The sequence below is a fragment of the Salvelinus sp. IW2-2015 genome, unplaced genomic scaffold (genome assembly GCF_002910315.2).
Source record: "Salvelinus sp. IW2-2015 unplaced genomic scaffold, ASM291031v2 Un_scaffold3172, whole genome shotgun sequence".
Classification (NCBI taxonomy): Eukaryota; Metazoa; Chordata; class Actinopteri; order Salmoniformes; family Salmonidae; genus Salvelinus; species Salvelinus sp. IW2-2015.
Window position 1 is genome coordinate 19,152 of NW_019944459.1, and position 9,048 is coordinate 28,199.

At 43.4% G+C, this 9,048-nt stretch overlaps 1 long non-coding RNA gene across 1 annotated transcript; it reads right to left on the minus strand.

The window, feature by feature from the left end:
• Window positions 1-2,137: 2,137 nt before the first annotated feature.
• On the minus strand, window positions 2,138-4,446 carry LOC139025731 (uncharacterized). The gene is made up of 5 exons (XR_011477347.1): window positions 4,377-4,446; window positions 3,917-3,970; window positions 3,844-3,882; window positions 2,881-2,927; window positions 2,138-2,205 (listed from the first exon to the last, which is right to left on the minus strand). It is a non-coding gene; the product is annotated as an uncharacterized lncRNA (long non-coding RNA).
• Between the last annotated feature and the right edge of the window lie 4,602 nt (window positions 4,447-9,048).

Sequence of the window (9,048 nt, forward strand, 5' to 3'; positions counted from 1 at the left end):
CCTGCTATAACCTACCCATATACCTAAACCACCTGCTATTACCTACCCACACACCTAAACCCCCTGCAATAACCTACCCATATACCTAAACCACCTGCTATTACCTACCCATATACCTAAACCACCTGCTATAACCTACCCACACACCTAAACCACCTGCTATAACCCATCCGCAGATGGCCCATCCGCAGCCCTAAACCTACAGGGGAAAACGTACAGACAACAGGGAAATGGAGTCGAAAGGCTAACAAACACACTGTGGTCGGTGCTGTTTAAGATGTTTTAATGAGCAGGGCCTTATTTCTATTACGGCTTATTGGATGACTGTCATTCATATTCACCCAGCTCAATGTAACAGTGATAGGTTTAGGTTACTGTCATTCATATTCACCCAGTTCAATGTAACAGTGATAGGTTTAGGTTACTGTCATTCATATTCACCCAGTTCAATGTAACAGTGATAGGTTTAGGTTACTGTCATTCATATTCCATTCACCCAGCTCAATGTAACAGTGATAGGTTTAGGATACTACATGCTAATTTCCTCGTCTGAGGAGCCTCCACTGCCACACACACACACACACACACACACACACACACACACACACACCCAGCTGGGTGATTCATATCCATACGATCAAACAAAAAGGTGGAGGATATTGAAACAGGGGACATGCGTCATACTGACAACTTAGGTTAAAATTAACTGTGTGTGCATGACGAACCCAAAGGAAAACAGGACTTACAGGACAGCAGTTCCAGGAAGACCCGAGGAGCTGTTTGAACTGAGCCAGCAGCCAGATATCAATTAACACAACATCTGTTTCCTATCAAATCTCATTAAATTCATCACAACCACCGTTTCCACACGTATAAAAGCTGCAGTGAAATGCTAGCTCCCTCAACAGCAGCACAATAATATATATATATAGTGACAAGCATGCTAGCTTCCTCAACAGCAGTACAATAATCTATATCTATAGTTACCTGCCGACTACCTCTCATCCCCTAATACCACTACCTGCACTGTCTACCTTCCATCCCCTTATACACTACCTGCACTGTCTCTAACCTTTGCATCCCCTATACCACTAACCTGCTGACTTACCTCTCATCCCCTTAATACCCACTACCTGCACTGTCTACCTCTCATTCCCCTTATACCCACTAACCTGGCGACTAGCCTCTCATCCCCTATACCACACCTGCTGTCTTACCTCTCATCCCCTATACCACTACCTGCACACTGTCTACCTTTCATCCCCTATACCACTACACTGCTGACTACCTCCGCATCCCTATACACTACCTGCTGTCTACCTCTCATCCCCTATACCACTACCCTGCACTGTCTACCTCTCATCCCCTTATACACTACCTGCACTGTCTACCTCTCATCCCCTATACCACTACCCTGCTGTCTACTTCTCATCCCCCTATACAGCTACCTGCTGGACTACCTCTCATCCCCCTATACTACTTTACCTCACTGTCTACCTTTCATCCCCGATACCACTACCTATGCTGACTACCTCATCACCCCTATACCACTACCTGCTGACATACCTCTCATCCCCTATACCACTACCTGCTGTTTCACCTCTATCCCCTATACCACTACCTGCCGACTACCTCTCATCCCCTATACCAACTACCTGCCGTCTACCTCTCATCCCCTATACCACTAACCTGCCGGAACTTACCTCTCATCCCCTATACCACTACCTCCGTCTACCTTCTCATCCCCGTATACACTACCTGCCGCTACCTCTCATCCCTAACCAACTACTGTGCACGTCTACCTCTTCATCCCCTATACCACTACCTGCCGACTACCTCTCATCCCTATACCACTACCTGCCGACTACCCTCCATCCCCTATACCACTTAACCTGCCGACTACCTCTCATCCCCCTATACCATTACCTGCACTGTCTTACCTCTCATCCCCTTATACCACTACCTGCACGGTCTACCTCTCAAGCCCCTATACCACTACCTGCTGACTACCCTCTCATCCCCTATACCAACTACCTGCTGTCTAACCTCTCATCCCCTATTACCCAACTACTGCCTGGACTTACCTTCTCATCCCCTATACACTACCTGCTGATACCTCTCATCCCACTATTACCACTACCTGCTGTCTACCTCTCATCCCCTATACCACTACCTGCACTGTCTACCTCTCATCCCCTATACCCACTACCTGCTGTCTACCTCTCATCCCCTATACCACTACCTGCTGTACTACCTCTTCATCCCCTAATACCACTACCTGCTGACTACCCTCTCAGTTCCCCATACCACTACCTCACTGTGCACCTCTCATCCCCTATACCAACTAACCGTCTGTCTACCTCTCATCCCCTATACCACACCTGCCTGTCTACCTCTTCATCCCCATACCACTACCTGACTGATCCCTCATCTTTTTTTTGGTAACTACCTGCTTCATCTATCCCCGTATTACCACTACCTGCAATGTCTACCTCTCATCCCCTATACCACTACCTGGCTGACTACCTCTCATCCTTACCACACTAACCTACTATCCCTACCTACCTGGCTTACCTCTCATCCCCTATACCACCTACCTGCCTGCTACCTCCTCCCCTATAACACACTACCGCACTGACTACCTCTCCCAGTCCCCTATACCATACCTGCCTGTCTACCTCTCATCCCCTATACCATACCTCACTAACTACCTGCTCCGTTACTACCTGCGGTCATCCCCATCTATACCACACTACACTGTCTCTCTGACCTTACATACCTTCTGTCACTCTCACCTAATACCACAACTACACTGCTAACTACCTCTTCATCCCCTACTACCACTACTACCATGTCTTACCTCTCATCCCCTATAACCACTACCTGCACTGACTACCTCTCATCCCCTATACTAACTAACCTGCTGTCTACTTCTCAATCCCCCGATACACTACCTACACTGCTACCTTCTCCATCCCCTATACCACACTGCCTGAACACCTTTATCCCCTATACCACTACCTGCCTGTCTACCTTATCCCTATCACTCTTGAATACCCTCAGCTATACCACTACCTCACTGCTACCTCTCCATCCCCTATACCACTACCTAGCTGCTACCTCTCACTCCCTATACACTACCTGCTGCTACCTCTCATCCCCGTATACCACTACCTACTGACTACCTTCTATCCCCTATTAACCACTAAACCTAGCTGTCTACCTCTTCATCCCCTATACCACACCTGCACTGTACTACCTTCATCCCCCTATACCACTACCGCTGACTACCCTCTCATTCCCTATACCCACTGCACCACTGCCTAAATAACTCACTGACTACCTCTCATCCCCGTATACCACTACACGTCTCGCCACTATCCTACCTACTCTCCTCATCCCCAGACCACTACCTGCCTCGACACCTTCTATCCCCTATACCCACTACCTGACTGTCTACCTCTTCATCCCCTAATACCACTACCGAGCTGTCCTACCCTCATCCCCTATACCACTACCTGCCTGTCTACCTCTCACCCCTATACCACTACCTGCACTGTCTACCTCTCATCCCTATACCACTACCTGACTGACTACCTCTCAAATCCCATATACCACTACCTGCTGCTCTACCCTCATACCTCCTGTCTCGCCATCCCCTATTACCAACTACCTGCCTGTCACTCCCCACCCACTTGACTTCTACTCTCTCCTTACCAATACTGCCTCTACTATCCCCCTAAACCTTACTCTGCTACTCACTATCACTACCTGCACTGCTCCTCTCATACCCTACTACCTGACCTGGACTACCTTCTCACCCCATACACTACCTGAACTGACTTACCTCTCATCCCCTATACCACTACCTGCACTGACTACCTTCAGATCCCCTATTCCCACTACCTCTGTCTACCTCTCATCCCCTATACCACTACCTGTGCATTCTACCTCTCATCCCCTATACCCACTACACTGACTGACTACCTTCTGTCATCCCCTATTTACCACTACCTGCACTGCTTACCTCTCATCCCCTATACCAACTACCTGCACTGATCTACCTCTCATCCCCTATAACCACTACCGCGTCTACCTCTCATCCCCTATACCACACTGCTGTCTACCTCTCATCCTATACCACTACCTGCTAGTCTACCTCTCATCCCCGTATACACTACCTGCACTGCACTACCTCTTATCCCCTATACCCACTACCTGCTGTCTACCTCTCATCCCTATACCACTACGCTGCTCTCTACCTTACTCTACCTGTACTCCATCATACCACTACCTGCTGATCTATCCCAGACCTACTACGTCACTCCCTCCCCATATACCACTACCTGCACGACTACTCTCATCCCCTATACCACTACCTGCACTGACTACCTCTCATCCCCTATACCACTACCTGCACTGCACTACCTCTCATCCCCTATACCACTACCTCATGCTGACTACCTCTCATCCCATAAACTACCTGCTGACTACCCTCAGTCCCCTATTACCACTACCTGCACGTCTACGAGTGCCACCTTTTACATGGCCTGGATAAAAGACAATTAGACCCTTGAAACAAAAAAACAGAACCTGGATGTGTTGTTGTTGTGTCGTTTCCGGAACCAGTGAGAGACTGGATCATCTATCCATCGCTCGTGTCTTCCTCCACATCTAATAACTATGTTAACCCCTCCTCTTCCTCTGCCTTACAGGGAGACCTAAAACCATTTGACTGCTGTCCAGACGCATCTGTCACAAATCAGATGCCAAGCTATGAAGGACTGCCAGACGGTACTGGGGAACTGCTGGTGGCCATGATGGAGCCAACGAATCACAGCCCGAGGAAACTGCCCTGTTGATCCGCACTCTTCCAGGAGAAGAATGCGGCCCACTGTGAGTAGCAACCAATTATCACTACCATATAAAATAGTATATGAATAAAATTGATTTCACCTGCCGCCGAAGACAACAGTGAAAAAACCTTTACAACCTTTACAGTGAAAGGCTTACTTACCAAGACCTTAACCAACAATGCTTTATGAAGTTAATAGAAAGTAAGTAAACAAGTAAATAAGCAGCACTGCTAAAATAAACAATACGGAGCTATACAGGTTGTACAGTACAAGTCAATGCTGCGGGGGACAGCGTTATCGAGGTAAATTACGTAATATCTACATGTAGTAGAGTAAAGTGACTATGCATAGATTATTAAACAGAGAGTAGCAGCAGCGTTAGAGTGTCATGAGGTAGCCCTTTGATTAGCAGAGTCTGTATGACTTTGGGGGTAGAAGCTGTTTAGAAGACTCTTGGTTTTAAGGTAGTCTGTCCTGTTTATACAGTATGGACATGATACATATCAAAATTATTGTACTGCTGTTGCAGCGGAGCTAGCATGCATAGGTCACTATAGCATAGGAGATTATGGTTACTGCTGTGAGGAGCTAGCATGCCTAGGTCACTAATATTAGATATTATTGCTACTGCTGTTGATGGACTAGCATGCTAGTCACTATAGATTATTGTACTGCTGTTGAGGGAGCTAGCATGCTAGTTACTATTAGATATTAATTTTGTACTGCTGTTGAGGCGAGCTAGGCATGGCTAGTCACTATAGATCATAGATTATTGTACTGCTGTTGAGGAGCTAGCATGAGTTACCTATAATTAGAATTATTTATCTGCTGTTGAGGAGCTAGACATGCTTATCCACTATAGATATAGATTATTGTACTGCTGTTAGCGAGAGCTAGCATGCTAGTTACTAATGATATAGATTATTGACTGCTGTTGAGGGAGCTAGCATGCTATTACTATAGATTAGGTTATTTGTACTGCTGTTGAGGGAGGCTATGCATGCTAGTTACTATAGATATAGATATTGTAACTACTGTGAGGAGCTAGCAGCATAGATAGAGATATTTACTGCTGTGAGGAGCTAGCATGCTATACTATAGGAATAGATTATTGTACTTGCTCGTTGAGGACGCTAAGCATGCTTTAGTCACTATAGATATAGAATTATTGTACTGCTGTTCAGGCAGCTAGCATGCTAGTTACTATAATATAGATTATTGTACTCGTTGAGGGAGCTAGCATGCTAGTACTTATAGATAGGTTATTGTACTGCTGTTGAGGGAGCTAGCATGCTAGTTACTATAGAATATTAGATTATTGTACTACTGTTGAGGGACTAGCATGCTAGTTACTATACTATATAATGATTTACTTGCTGCTTTGAGGGAGCTAGCATGCTAGTCACTTAATATAGATTATTACTACTGTTGAGGGAGCGTAGCATGCGTAGTGACTAAATATAGATATTGTACTTACTGTGAGGAGCTAGCATGCTAGTTACTATAAGATATAGATTTTATTGTTACTATCTGTTAGGAGCTAGCATGCAGTTACTATAGATATAGATGGATTTGACTGCTGTTTGAGGGAGCTAGCATGCTAGTTACTATAGATATTAGATGATTGTACTTGCTGTTGAGGAGCTAGGCATGCTAGTTTACTATATATAGAGATTATTGTACTTGCTGTTGAGGAGCTATAATGCCATGTTACTATAGATATAAGATTATTTGTACTGCTTTGAGGAGCTAGCATGCTAGTTTACTATAGAATAGATTATCTGTACTGCTCTTAAGGAGCTAGCATTCTTTTATTATATATTATTGTGCTGCTGTTGCAGGACTATTATGCCTGTTGAGGGAGCTAGGGCATGCTTAGTATACTATAGATATAGATTATTGTACTGCTTGTTGAGGAGAGCTAGCATGCTATACTAGAGATATAGATTATTGTTATTGCTGTTGAGGAGCTAGCGATGCTAGTACTATAGATATAGAGTATTGGCTAGTCTGTTGAAAGGAGCTAGCATGCTTGTCATTATAGATATAGGTAATTACGTGTTCTGAGGGAGCTAAGCAATGCTAGTTACTAAAGATTATAGATATTGTGATTTGTGAGGAGCTGGGATGCTACGTTACTAAATATAGATATGTACTGCGTTTTGAGGAGCTAGCATGCTTTTACTATATATATATTAGATTATTGTTACTGCTGTTGAGGGATGCTAGCATGCTATTACTATAGATTTAGATTATTGTACTGCTCTTGAGGGAGCTAGCAGCTAGTTACTATAGATATAAGATATTGTATGCTGTTGAGGGAGCTAGCATGCTAGTTACTATACGATATAGATTATGTGTGCTGCTGTGAGGAGCTACATGCTTGTCATTATAATATAGTTAATGTTACGTGTTGAGGGAGCTAGGCATGTAGTACTAAAAGATATAGATTATTGTATTGCTGTGGGAGCAGCATGGCTAGTCAACTATAGATATAGTTATATTACTGTTGTTGAGGGAGCTACATGCTGTTACTAAAGATATAGATTATTACTGTTGTTGAGGATGCTAGCATGCTAGTTTTCTAAAGATAAGATTATTGTACTTGCTTTGAGGAGTTAGCATGCATCACTATAGATATAGGTTATGTACTGGTGTTGCAGGGAAGCTAGCATCCTAGTTACTAAAGATATAGATTATGTACTGTTGTTGCACGGAGCTAGCCATTCTAGTTACCTAAAGATATAGATTATTGTTACTCCTGTTGAGGGAAGCTAGCATGCTAGGTTACGATAGATATTAGATTATTTTACTGCCTTGAGGCGAGCTAGCATGCTTGTCACTATAGATATAGGTTATGTGTACTGCTGTTAGGAGCTAGCATGCTAGTTACTATAGATATAGATTATTGCTACTGCTGGTGAGGAGCTAGCATGCTATGTTCACTATTAGATATAGCATATTGTACTGCTGTTGAGGGAGCTAGCATGCTTATTCACTATAGCATATAGTATTGTACTGTGTTGAGAGCTAGCATGCTAAGTCACTATAGATATGATGATTGCTTACTGCTGTTGAGGAGCTAGCATGCTTGTCACTATAATATAGGTTATTTACTCGTTGTGAGGGAGCTAGCATGCTAGTTTTAGCTATAGATAAGATTTGTACTGCTGTTGAGGGAGCTAGCAGCTTTGTTACTATAGATATATAGATATTGAACTGCTGTTGCAAGAGCTAGCATGCTAGTTACTATAGATAGATTATATGTACTGCTCTGCAGGGAGCTAGCATGCTAGTATACTATTAAATAAGACTTATTGCTGTTGAGGAGCTAGCATGCAGTTACTATAGATATAGATTATTGTGCTGCGTTGAGGGAGCTAGCATGCTGTCATTATAGATATAGCGTTAAATGTACTTTGTTAGGAAGCTAGCATGCTAGTTTACGTAAAGATTATAGATTATTTATTGCTGTGAGGAAGCCTAGCATATGCTATCACTATAGATATAGTTATTGTACTGTTGTTGAGGAGCTAGCATGCTAGTACTAAAGATATAAGATATTGTACTGTTGTTAGGCTAGCATGCTAGTTTACTAAAGATATAGATTATGTACACATAGCGCATACAATTAGGTTTTCGTTGTTGAGGGAGCTAGCATGCGTTACTATAAGATATAGGATTATGGTACTGTGTTGAGGGAGCTAGGCATGCTAGTACGATAAAGATATAGATTATTTGTTACTCTTTGAGGGAGCTAGCATGCTTGTCACTATAGAATAGATTATTTACTGCGGTTAGCGAGCTAGCATGCTAGTTACCCATAGATATTAGGATTATTGTACTGTCTGTTGAGGAGCTAGCATGCTAGTCACCTATAGATATAGATTATTTGTACTGCTGTGTAGGGACCTAGCATGCTTGCACTGATAGATATAGTTTTGTCATTTTACGTGTTGTTGAGGGACTAGCATGCTAGTCAGCTATAGATAGTAGAATATTGTTACTGCTGTTGAGGAGCTAGCATGCTTGTCACTATAGATATAGTTATGTACTGTTGTTGAGGGAGCTAGCATGCTAGTCACTATAGATATAGATTATTTGCTACTGCTGTTGAGGAGAGCTAGCATGCTTGTCACTATAATATTTAGGTATTATCTTTGCGATGTTGAGGCGAGCTAGCATGCTAGTC